Source organism: Bos taurus, chromosome 1, assembly GCF_002263795.3.
Source record: "Bos taurus isolate L1 Dominette 01449 registration number 42190680 breed Hereford chromosome 1, ARS-UCD2.0, whole genome shotgun sequence".
Lineage (NCBI taxonomy): Eukaryota > Metazoa > Chordata > Mammalia > Artiodactyla > Bovidae > Bos > Bos taurus.
Window position 1 is genome coordinate 90370445 of NC_037328.1, and position 13066 is coordinate 90383510.

Consider the following 13066-nt stretch of genomic DNA (forward strand, 5'->3'; position numbering starts at 1 on the left):
TTCGAATGGTTGATTCTCAGATACTAAATTATTATCTGCGAAATGCCGAGAAACAGTCTTCCTTGAACACTGCCAGTGTTTTCTGTTTGAAACTCTAGTAAATTGTATTGGGTGTCATGTTATTCCAACTGGAAATCCTTGACATCGATCTGGGGTGAAGAAGGTTAGCATTTGAAGACAGACTTCAGCTTTGCTCGCTGCTAAGTATGCTTTAGATAATTTATACAAAACTGTGGGGAATGTGATCTATATCATCATATATAAGAAAATTTATTAGCGGTGCAATACTGAATGTTTATATGCGCTGCTCACCTTCACATTGACTACTTTGTCACTTTCTTTGTGCATATGTATCTTACCATTACTCGTTTCTTCCTGTGCTTTGCTTAGCTTTATTCCTTCTTCTTTTTTTTTTTTATTAAAAAATTTATTTATTTGGTTGTGCTTCCCTGGTGGCTCAGAGGTTAAAGCATCTGCCTCCAATGCAGGAGACCTGGGTTCAATCCCTGGGTAGGGAAGATCACCTGGAGAAGGAAATGCAACCCACTCCAGTATTCTTGCCTGGAGAGTCCCATGGACAGAGGAGCCTGGTAGGCTACAGTTCGAGGGGTCACAAAGAGTTGGACACGACTGAGCGACTTCACCAGTTCTTCGTTGTGGCACCCAGGTTCTTTGATCTTCATTACTGCAAATGAACACTTAGTTTTGGCATATCCGATCTAGTTCCCTGACCAGGGATCAAACCCAGGCCCTATGCATTGGGAGTGCAGGGTATTAGCCACTGAACCACCAAGGAAGTCCCCTGATAACTTTAGACAATAGATAATACTTAATCAAAACATAATCAATAAAACAAATAGTTAAGAAGAAACTAATATAATCACTGATATAGTAGAATTTTGGCATCTGATGTTCATTCTGGATCTAATTTATTGTATGATTCTGGAAAAGTTCACTTAACTCTTTGGCATCAATTTTCTTATCTGTAAAATAGGCATTATCATACTTGATCTATATTTTTCACAGATAGTATGATGATCAATGGGCTGATTGCTATAGATGCCCTTTGAAATTTAAAAGGTTTTGGTCACAGGCAAGATATTATGGAACCTTAGAATTACAGAATTTTGGAGATGAAAGAAACCACAGAGAACACAGTGGAGTTGTTCTCAATCCTAGTGTAGAAGCAAACTGCTGCATTGCAACCAAGTAGCGTGAGTTAAAAGACTCCACTGCAAACAATAAGAAATAATTTCCATTTCTACCTGTGAAAGAGTAGCTGCTTGAAGACTTTTACTCCTACTGAAAACAAATGAAAAATTGGAAGACATAAATAGATTGGTGTCACTAATGTGTGTGAACAAAATGTGTATAAATGTGCAAGGCATATTAGCATAGTCAAGAGTATGTTTTTAAAAAACACATATTTTTGCTCACACAGAGTCTTTCTTGTTGCACACAGGCTTCTCTAGATATGGAGCAGGGGTACTCTCTGGTTGCAGTGCATGGGCTTCTCATTGCACAGACTCTAGGCTCACAGGCTTCAGTAGCTGCAGCACATGGGCTGAGTTTTTGTGGTACCCTAGCTAGTGGAGATATGGAATTCCAGTTGAGCTACTTCAAATCCTAAAAGATGATGCTGTGAAAGTGCTGCACTCAATATGCCAGCAAATTTGGAAAACTCAGCAGTGGCCACAGGACTGGAAAAAGTCCGTTTTCATTCCAATCCCAAAGAAAGGCAATGCCAAAGAATGTTCAACCTACCACACAATTGTACTCATCTCACATGCTAGGAAAGTAATGCTTAAAATTCTTCAAGCCAGGCTTCAACAGTACGTGAACCATGAACTTCCAGATGTTCAAGCTGGATTTAGAAAGGGCAGAGGAACCAGAGATCAAATTGCCAACATCCTCTGGATCATCAAAAAAGCAAGAGAGTTCCAGAAAAACATCTAATTCTGCTTTATTGACTATGCCAAAGCCTTTGACTGTGTGGATCACAATAAACTGTGGAAAATTCTGAAAGAGATGGGAATAACAGACCACCTGACCTGCCTCTTGAGAAATTTATATGCGGGTCAGGAAGCAGCAGTTAGAACTGAACATGGAACAACAGACTGGTTCCAAATAGGAAAAGGAGTACGTCAAGGCTGTATATTGTCACCCTGCTTATTTAACTTATATACAGAGTACATCATGTAAAATGCTTGTTTGGAGGAGGCACAAGCTGGAATCAAGATTGCTGGGAGAAATATCAATAACCTCAGATATGCAGATGACACCACCCTTATGCCAGAAATTGAAGAACACAAAAGCCTCTTGATGAAAGTGAAAGTGGAGAATGAAAAAGCTGGCTTAAAACTCAACATTCAGAAGACTAAGATCATGAAATCTGGTCCCATCACTTCATGGCAAATAGATGGGGAAACAATGGAAACAGTGACAGATTTTATTTTTTGGGGGGCTGCAAAATCACTGCAGACGGTAACTGCACCTGTGAAATTAAAAGACACTAACTCCTTGGAAAAAAAGCTATGACCAACCTAGACAACATATTAAAAAGCAGAGACATTACTTTGCCAACAAAGTTCTATCTAGTTAAAGCTATGGTTTTTCTAGTAGTCATGTATGGATGTTAGAGTTGGACTATAAATAAAGCTGAGCACTGAAGAATTGATGGTTTTGAATTGTGTTGGAGAAGACTCTTGAGAGCCCCTTGGACTGCAAGGAGAGCCAACCAGTCAATCCTAAAGGAAATCAGTCCTGAATATTCATTGGAAGGATTAATGCTGAAACTGAAACTCCAGTACTTTGGTCACCTGAAGTGAAGAACTGACTTGCTGGAAAAGACCCTGATGCTGGGGAAGATCAAAGGCAGGAGGAGAAGGAGACGACAGTGGGTGAAATGATTGGATGGCATCACTGACTCAATGGACATGAGTTTGAGCAAGCTCCAGGAGTTGGTGAAGGACAGGTAAGCCTGGTGTGCTGTAGTCCATGCGGTTGCAAAGAGTCGAACACGACTGAGCAACTGAACTGAATGGAAGCTTTAGTTGCTTTGTGGCATGTGGAATCTTCCTGGACCACTGATTGAACCCATTTCCTTGCATTGACAGGTGGATTCTTATCCACTGTAACACCAGGGTAGTCCAAGAGTGTTTGGCAATAGTCAGTGACTTGTTTAATTGTAGTGTAGCATAATTGTGGGAGATAAAACTGGATATAAGGTTGATATCAGATGATGAAATATTACAAATCCAAGACTAGTCAGTTAAAAAATATTAAAAGAATTATAACTCACAAGATAGTAATGAGAATAAAATAGCATCCTAAAATTACTCACTTAATTCAAAAGAATACATGAAAAGAGGAAAAAGAATAAAAAAAGATTGCAAAAATCGAAAACAAATGGTAAGGTAGTGAGTTTAGACTCAATGTTATCAGTAATTGCAATGAATGTAAATGCTTTAAATGATTCAATTAAAAAGCTTTAATTGGCCAACTGGTTAAAAAAATAAGACTCATTGTATGAATTCTACAAGAACTGAATTGAAAAACAATAGATTAAAAGTAAAGGACAAGGAAATATATACCATATAAATCCTAATGATAAGAAAACTGAAATGACAGTATAAGCATCAAAGTAAATTTCTAAACATGGAATATTATCAATGAAAAAGAGGAAGAATTTGTAATAATGAAGTGTTCAATTCATGAGTAAGCTGCAGACATCTCAAATACATATTCATTTAATGACAGTGTCAAAATATATGAAACAAAAACTTGTAGAACTCAAGGAAAAGAAAGACAAATCCACAGTGATAGTTGGCAATTTCAGCACACCTCTCTCCTTGTTGATAGAAGAATGAAAATTGGTAAAGACATACAGGATTTGTAATGTTTTCAATGAAAATGACCTGCTGCTGCTGCTAAGTCGCTTCAGTCGTGTCCGACTCTGTGTGACCCCATAGATGGCGGCCCACTAGGCTCCTCTGTCCCTGGGATTCTCCAGGCAAGAATACTGGAGTGGGTTGCCATTTCCTTCTCCAATGCATGAAAGTGAAAAGGAAAGTGAAATTGCTCAGTCGTGCCCGACTCTTAGCGACCCCATGGACTGCAGCCTACCAGGCTCCTCTGTCCATGGGATTTTCCAGGCAAGAGTACTGGAGTGGGGTGCCGTTGCCTTCTCTGGAAAATGACCTCCCTGATAGTTATTGAATATGCCACCCCACAACAGAATACACATTGTTCAAAAGTGTATGTGGATGTTTATTGGACCATTAAAACCAGTCTCAATTTCAGAGAATTGAAATCATACAAAGTATGCTCTCTAATCTCAGTGGGATTAAATTAGAAACAAATAACAGTAAAACATAATTAAAATTCAGAAATTAAATAGTATACTTCTAAATAACCCTTTGTCAAAGGAAAAAGAATAATAGGAAAAATTTGGCAATATTTTAAACAGAATGAAAATCAAGCATAGTAAAATCTATATAATGCAGTTAATATAGTGGTTGCAGTGTTTAAAATGTTGTTTATCCCAGGAAAGTCACTGAATTGATGTTAAAAAAAATTAGTCATTGTAATTCGTCATATTAATATGTTAAAGAAGAAAATCCATATGATCAATTTAACAGATGCCAGAACAAAGGTATTAATATTTGACAATTTGGTAAACACTCAGGAAAAATGCATGGGCTTCCCTTGTGGCTCAGCTGGTAAAGAATCTGCCTGCAATGTGGGAGACCTGGGTTTGATCCCTGGTTGGGAAGAACCCTTGAGAAGGGAAAGGCTACCCAGTCCAGTACTCTGGCCTGGAGAATTCCATGGACTGCGTAGTCCATGGTGTCACAAAGAGTCTGACACAACTGAGTGACTTTCACAAGAAAAATGCACAGTTGAAGAGACTTCTCTCAACCTGATAAAGGGCTGACATCATTATCAATGGTGAAAGATCAAATGCTTTTATGGTCTTTTTTATACTTTTATGATCAGGAATGAAGCATGATTGCCTGATATCATCGTGTCTATTCATGTTCTACTAGAGGTCCTAGTCGGTGAATAAGGCAAGAGAAAGAAAGAAAACCCATTAAGATTGGAAAGGAAAAAATAAATTTGCCTTTATGAAAGGATAATATCATGAATGTTGAAAATCCTAAGTGATTTACAAAAAAGCAAGGTCACAGAATACAAGGGTAATATACAAAAAATGTATTTTTGTATACTGAACATGATCTATCTGAAAAAGAAAAAGAAAAAAAAGTTTGTATTAACATTCAAAACATAAAAATATTTGGGGAAATTTTAACAAAATGTGTAAAAGACCCATACATTGAAAACCAAAAGTATTGTTAACATATTCAAGAAATTGTTAACATATTGTTAACAATTTCAAGAAGATAGATAAATGGTAATTTATATTGGATTCATGACTCAGTATTGTTAAGATATCAATTCTGCCTGAATCAATCTATAGACTTGCTGCAATTTTTACTAGTTGCTCATCAAGTTTATTTTCAGAATTTTACCAAATTCTGATTCTAAAATTTATATGACAATTCAAATAACTTCTAGTAGCCAAAAACAATTCTGAAAAAGTACAAAGCTGTAGAACTGCTGCCTGATTTCGAAGATTTTCTGTAATTTTACAATAACCACTGCCATGTAGTACTGGCATTCAGTGAAGCATAAAGATTAGTGGAACAGACTAGCCTTGAGAAATGGACCACAAATATACGGCCAATTAATTTTTAACAAGGGTGCCAGAACAATCCAATGAGAAAGCAAAGTATTTTCAATTAATGTTGTTGGAACAACTGGATATCCAAAAAATTAAACCCAATTCTTAGCTTATACAAATTAACTTGAAATGAATTATAGAAAGAAAAACAGAAACTCTAAAACTTCTAGAAGAAAACATAAGAGAAATCTTTCTGACCTTGGGTAAGCTATTTCTTAAATAGAATACAAATGGCACAAATCATAAAAAAAATCTTCAAATTGAAATTCATCAAATTGAAAAATTATATAAGGGCCAGGTGTTAAAATATTTTGGGCTCTATAAACCTCACTGTCTCTGCAACATTTCATATCTGCCACTGTAATACAGTAGAAGCCATAGAAGTTATGTAATGGACAGGGGTGGTTGTGTTTCAATAAACCTTTATTTACAAAAAGACAGGCGGTGTACAGGATTAATGGGTTGCAGTAAGCTAACACTTGCTCTAATTTGACAAAAACTCCATCTCAAGGCTCAGCAAGATGATTTCCTCAAAATAATAAAATGACTAAAAGGTAGAAGTAGGACCAAATCCCAGTTTCTTCCCAGTTCATCCTGTTATCCTTTTATCAGTAAAGTTGAAGGTAAGATTCTCTTCAGCAAATAACTAAGCAGCAATGTAACTGTAGACACTCCAACACTGACTCAGACCATTTTCTTATGTTTAATACTTTAATACCTCTCTCTTCTTAAACGGAGGAAATTAAAAATAAGCAATTTTGTATTCTTGTTCCCTTATATTATTTGAAAGCCTATCCTCATTGAGGCATCATTCACAAGATTTGAGAAGTGACTTTATAGTGATGTGAACATTTTATTTAAGTCGATTAACAAATAGAATCATGGCAGTTATTCATATTTTGATGTGATTATTGCAGAGAAAATCACCCATTAAGTTATTATATGAAAGGGAACATGACAGGCATGCATCACAGGATCTTTTTTCATAAAAATGAAGACTTCAAAGAGAAAAAATAGAAAGAGATTAAATATGCCTTTGCTTTGTGTCACTTAAAAAGCCTGCTGTGTTCAAGTGAAGCAGAAATGCATGAGTGAACTGCTATACTGTAGTTTTAGGAAGGGAAATTTCTGCATATTGAGACTAGAATAAACCAGATACTATGTGAGGGGTTTTATTTATATTTTCACGTTTTTTCTTCATAGCATTACTTGCAGGTGAGTCTAATTGTCTTTATTATATGCATGAAGAAACTGATATTCCAGGAAATTCAGTAATTTAATACAGTTTGATAAAACTGGTAAAGGTGTGGACCCATCAACTAAAACCCAGGTCTGTTAGACCATACAATTTGTGATTTGAAGTTTGTGCATCTGGGAAAGAAAATGAAAAAAACTGGGAGAGTTTTATAGAGATCCATTTTGAAATATGCTCACAATGTTAAACAATGAATCCAAAATACGTAATTATACCACAAACACTTGCAATGCCCTTTATTTCACATTATAGAGAATTTCAGAGAGCCTCAGTATTCTACGAGTTCTTTTATGTTTGTATTCAAGGGGAGGGGAGAAAAAAGTAATTACAATAGAAAGTGTAATTTTAAGACATATGTGCACTGAACCATTCTTCATTTGAATAAAACATCGATACAGGCGATCGTTAGGATCCTGTGAAAGTTGAGAGAAATGATCTGAAGTAACCTCTTTCCCTTATTGGTATAGACTGAAATAATGAAAACCGAGGAGCCTTGTAGCCTTGGCAACAATTAAATTGTTCCACTGGAGGCATATGGATTTTGGTGGTTTTTATTATTAAGTTAGAAAAGCTCATGAGATCTCTGCTGGGGCTGAGAGAGTGGGATTATGTGATTATTCCTGTTAGGCTGACCCTTGCTTAAAATCCCCATTAATGTCCTGGCAAAAATCTTGACAAAATCAGTTTACTCTTCAGATTTCAGCATCTCTTTGGGACTATTATAGGCATAACTTAAATTCAAGGGGAAAAAAAAGCAAATACTTTTCCAGTTTGTAAATAAGGTTTGTAAGTAAAGACAGTCTAGGGATGGAATTTTGTTTAAGTGGAGTTTAGTTGCTTTACAATGTTGTGTTAGTTTCTACTATATAGCAAAGTGAATCAGCTATACCTATTCATGTATCCCCTCTTTGTCACCACAGAGCACTGAGTAGAGTTTTCTGTGCAATGTAGTTCAGTTCAGCCCCTCAGTCGCGTGCGACTTTTTGCGACCCCATGGACTATAGCACACCAGGCCTCCCTGTCCATTGCCAACTCCCGGAGTTTACTCAAACTCATGTCCATGAGTCGGTGATGCCATCCAACCATCTCATCCTCTGTCGTCCCCTTCTCCTCCTGCCTTCAATCTTTCCCAGCTTCAGGGTCTTTTACCAATAAGTCAGTTCTTTGCATCAGGTGGCCGAAGTATTGGAGCTTCAGCTTCAGCATGTGCTATGTAGTAGGCTCTCATTAGGTATCTATTTTATACACAGTAGTGTACATATGTCAACCCCAGTCTCCCAGTTCATCCCACCTTCTCTTTCCCCACGTGGTGCCCGTACTTTTGTTCTCTACACCGTATCTCTATTGCTTTGCAGATAGGTTCATTGTACCATTTTTCTGGTTTCCACATATATGTGTTGATACACGGTACTTGTTTTTTTCTTTGTGACTTCACTCTGTATGAGTCTTTAGGCCCATTAGGGAGGAATTTGTAATTATGCTTCTGTAGGAAGTCTGACAGTAAGGCTTTTTGCTGGGAAGTTTAGGGCAAAGATAAGATGAAATTGACAATGCCATGAGCCTTGCAGTTGGTTTTCCCAGAAGAAACAATGCAAAGCTGTCAAATGGATGACAGTTTCTGAAGTCTGTACAACCAACTTTCCCTAAGTTCTGACAGATGGAGCACTGCAGAGGCCTTGTGGTGCAAGAATTCCCAAATTTCCACTGTAATTTCATTTCCTTTAAAAAAAAAACTTTGGCAGCTTAAGTTGCAGCAGCTGACCACTAACTGCTATTCTGAGAAAACATCAGTACTGATCTTTGGCAGGCAGGATAGCAGGCTCTTAATGGAAAAGGACTGAGTGGCGCTGAGGCTCATAGGCTTGATTGAAGGGTGTGGAGAAGAGGGTTCTGTGCTGATTTCCATGAGGGTCCATGGATCCTTGATTTATATCTTCAAGGAAGCAGCCTGGTATAGACAGACAGCTCCTAGATCTGAGTCTTAGTTTTACCGCTGACAGCTGTGTGACCTTGGTGTGCTTTTTTACTTCTTCAAACCCATTTCCTTATTTTTCCTAAAAGCCTGATGCATAGGATTGTCATGAAAATTAAGACTAGTATATGTAAAATATCTATTCTAGTGCTTTAGCACTAGATTAGATCCTAATAAAGGCTCTAAATATTTAACCAAATGAAATTTCTGCCACATTTTTTATTTTCAGAAATTCAACTTCCCAGGTGTTCAACCAAGGGGCATATTGCATGGTCCTGGAAATTAGAGGATAAATGAGAGCTCGTCTCAGCTCTCAGTACATAGCCTGCTAGGGAAGAAAGAGAACTATAGGACTTCAGTTGAAGTAAAATAGATAACACAATGAGAGGAGCCTTTCGGATTGAATGTCGATATAGAAACAGTTTGATTTAAGCTCAAAAGAGGTTCCTGTGTATTAGGTGGGTAGGAGTGTCTTTTATCCCTTCTCATTTGAATGCCTCTTAGTTTTTGGCTCTGTTAGAGTCCTACCAATCAATGAGCTATGGTTACAATCCTGTTAAATTCCAAATACTGAGGAGCAGCTACTAAGCCTGACAGATTGTTCACCTTTCACTGTGCCTAATGCCATGCTTCCGTATAGTTAAAGCAAGGGTGCATAGTTAGTAAATTCACAAGTCCTACTATATTAAACTTTCTTGGGTGAGTCATTATTTTTAATAAAAAAAAACTTTGTTAGAGTGAGAACCATGAACCAGGGAACCAGGTAAAATGTTCTTGGAGCCCACAGGTATGATGAATATGTTAAAATATGCAGCTTGAGTCTTAGTATGTTGAGTTGAAAAAACAGGCATGATTTTGATTTACACTTTGATTAGAGGAGTTGAATACACCATTAATTTTCTAAATTTAATTTTACATGGAGACCACTAAGTTGTCATGATTCGGAAACCACATAAGTGTCTTTGGCTTTTATCAGAACACCTGGAGATCCAGACCCTCAGGTAGCAAAACACTATATAGCAATATATAGACTGTCACTATTGGTCAGTGCCAATGAAAGCAAGTAGGGCTCACCTAATATGAATCCTCTATAGCTTTGGTGTATCAGAAGCAAATTCAGTCACATGTGTGGCTTGATGCAGATGTTAAAGCTAAGCATATTCATTGCCTGAATCCATTCATGAAGTTTTCAGAGAGAGTGTATACGCATATATATGTATGTGAATGTGTATGTGTGTGTGTATATATACGAAAGAAGTCCCTTTAGCTGTCTTGGCTATGCTCATTTTACAGTGGTAATAATAGCATTCCCATGTCGGAGGGACTTGACAGTGGCTGTGCAGTGGGAAGGGGTGATGGTGGCTGTGATATGAACTCTGAACTGGCATTTGCACGGCTAGCACAGTCTCTTATTTGTCTTATGTGGTTATGGAGACTGTTGGTGGGGAGTATGTGATAAAGCTGCTCACCTTGCTCCAGTGCTTTTCAGTGAAGGTGCAGGCTTGGTGTGCTGCCCTGGGCAATGGCACATGACCAGTCAGTATTGGGTGAATTCTCACCCACGTGACACATCGCTGCCTATCTGTGTCTGTATGTGCACAAAAACCATTGTGTTTGGAGACGGACTAAGGGTAGAACATCAGCTCTTCCACTTATAAATCGTGTAGTATTTTTTGAGTGAAACAAACATTTATTTGGTTTGGGTACCAGGCAGTAGGGAGAAGGGGGAGAAAATGACATGGTTCTAGCTCTGTGGAGCTCATAGTTTCAGAGGAAGTAAATTATGTGAACATGCCATTTCCCTCATTGACAGTGAAATAAGCTAACTATTGGCTTACAGGGTTTTTCTGAAGGTGGAATAAAATAATGTTTGTAAAATAATAAGTTTGGAGACCAGTTTGTAGTTGGTAGTGGACTTTCAAGGAATGTTAATTGTTGGGCCCATCAGGGCAATAATTCAGAAAAGGGAGAGACTTTTGTACTGGAGAAGTCAAAGAAGGCTAAGGTTGAGGCTAATGTGAGGTTGAGTTTGATGAGGCATTGAGCTTATTTCTGTTTAGAGAAGGGGAGGGTACCAGCACAAAGAAAGACCAGGTGCTGGGGTAAGGCAGAATAGGTCTGAAGGACAAGAGGCTCTATCCCAGGTTGAAGGAGAAAGTGTGTTGCAGCAACTGGTCGAGAGGCAGGTTAGCCTGGATTTGGGAGGTCTCTGGGGTTTGCACAGAGGAATCCAGACTTTGTTTCATGGGTGTTCAAAAGCTATTATGGTTTCCCAAGCAAAAGGCTGGCATGATGAAAATAGCTTCACACACCTGGGTTATAGCAGTGACTTCCCAGCTGGCACAGTGGTAAAGGATCCGCTTGCCAGTACAGAAGCGCAGGAGACGCACGTTCGACCCCTGGGTCAGTAAGATCCCCTGGAGAAGGAAATGACAACCACTCCAGTGTTCTTGCCAGGAAAACCCCATGGACATTGGAGCCTGGTGAGCTACAGTCCACGGGGTTGCAAAGAGTCAGACATGACTGAGCACGCATACACATGCAGCAATGAGCGCATTAGTTCCAGAGAGGCCAGACTGGATGCTGAAGCAAATAACTGAGGATATTGAATTTAAAGAGCTATTTAGAATATCAAGTTTAATTTTTTTTATTAATTTAATCTTTATTTTGAATCATAAATCCAGCACTAATAAAGAGAATTGAACATTTTTGCTCTCTCAGGGTGTTCTATGGAATCCTAGCAAATGGATTGTAATTTCTGCCTAGCCTGCTGTCTAATACCTTTTGAGACTCCCAAGTCATATTTCTGCTCCTCTCCACTTGATCTGACACAGTGACAACAATATTTTTTAAAGCTGCTTTAGTTGCCTGGGGAAGAATGTAATTGACCTGGTGTTCAAATGCTTTCCAGTTTAAAAGACTGGGGAAGACAGAGGTTGCCAACGTGTCCATCTTGGAAAACAGGAGGAAAGAATATTCATCATTTAAATGTTCACTCCTCTGTCAGAGTGTAGGACTATAATTATCAAAACTTACTTGGGTTATAAATTTGAAGAGTTCCCTTAAAGTTGATAGACTCACAGAATTTGTAAACTTGTAGCTTTGACTTTTTTTTTTGCCTTGTTAAAAGTTAAGCTGCTACTGCCAATCTAAGTGCCAGATCAATTTGCAGAAAGTGGTTTTTCTTCAGGATTTTTAAGGTTAGGGAATTGTTAGGTCAGCTATAAATGTCCTCTAAACTTGCCTGGAACCATACCTGTCCATTTGTCTTCACTGTTGCTGGTCTGAAAGTGGTCGATCTGGTTCTCTAATCAGGGGTTTGGTTAGGGCAGGAATGACTCCTGGAAAAGGAAAGCAGCTGAATATTAAATTTTTTTTTTATTTTTCAGAAGGGGAATTTCTTTTTACCCCCAACAGCTTAGTTCATTTTCTGGCAAATCTTCTCCGGGTTCACTGCAGGCTAACCTTGCTGACAATCAGGAAAACAAAACAAAAAAAATGGCAGGACTCCTGAGCTACAGTTCACTGGATACATGTGGTATAATTTAATTCTTGATTAAAGAATTTTTTTTTTATTAAAAAATGTCTAGAAAATATGGAAAGGATGTAAAGAGGGAAATAAAACTAGCATAATCCTGACATCTTGACATAATTTTGCTGTATTGGTATATTTGGAATTATCTAAGTTCTATACTTTGCTCTTTCACTGAAATTTCTGTCCTGAGCTTCTTTAAAAACTTCTCTAAAAACATGATCTTAGTGGCTGCAGGGTGTTTTGTTGAAATATCATACATTTATGTAACCATTTGGAGAAGGAAATGACAACCCACTCCAGTACTCTTGCCTGGAAAATCCCATGGACGGAGAAGCCTGGTGCAGGCTACAGTCCATGGGGTCCCAAAGAGTCGGACACGACTGAGCGACTTCACTTTCACTTTCATGTAACCATTACTTGACTTTAATCAATTAATTTTTCTTGTTTTATAGAAGCAGGACTTATTCACTGTGCCTTGGTAAACATATCTACATGAACATATGACCGCCATATTCACTTTGGGTGAAGGGACTGAAACTCCCATATGTGCTGGTGAAGACA

General features: G+C 38.0%; 1 non-coding gene across 1 annotated transcript; it reads left to right on the forward strand.

Moving 5' to 3' along the window:
• The first annotated feature begins 446 nt into the window (after nt 1–446).
• On the forward strand, nt 447–518 carry TRNAW-CCA (transfer RNA tryptophan (anticodon CCA)). The gene has a single exon. It is a non-coding gene; the product is annotated as a tRNA-Trp (tRNA).
• The last annotated feature ends 12548 nt before the right edge of the window (nt 519–13066 follow it).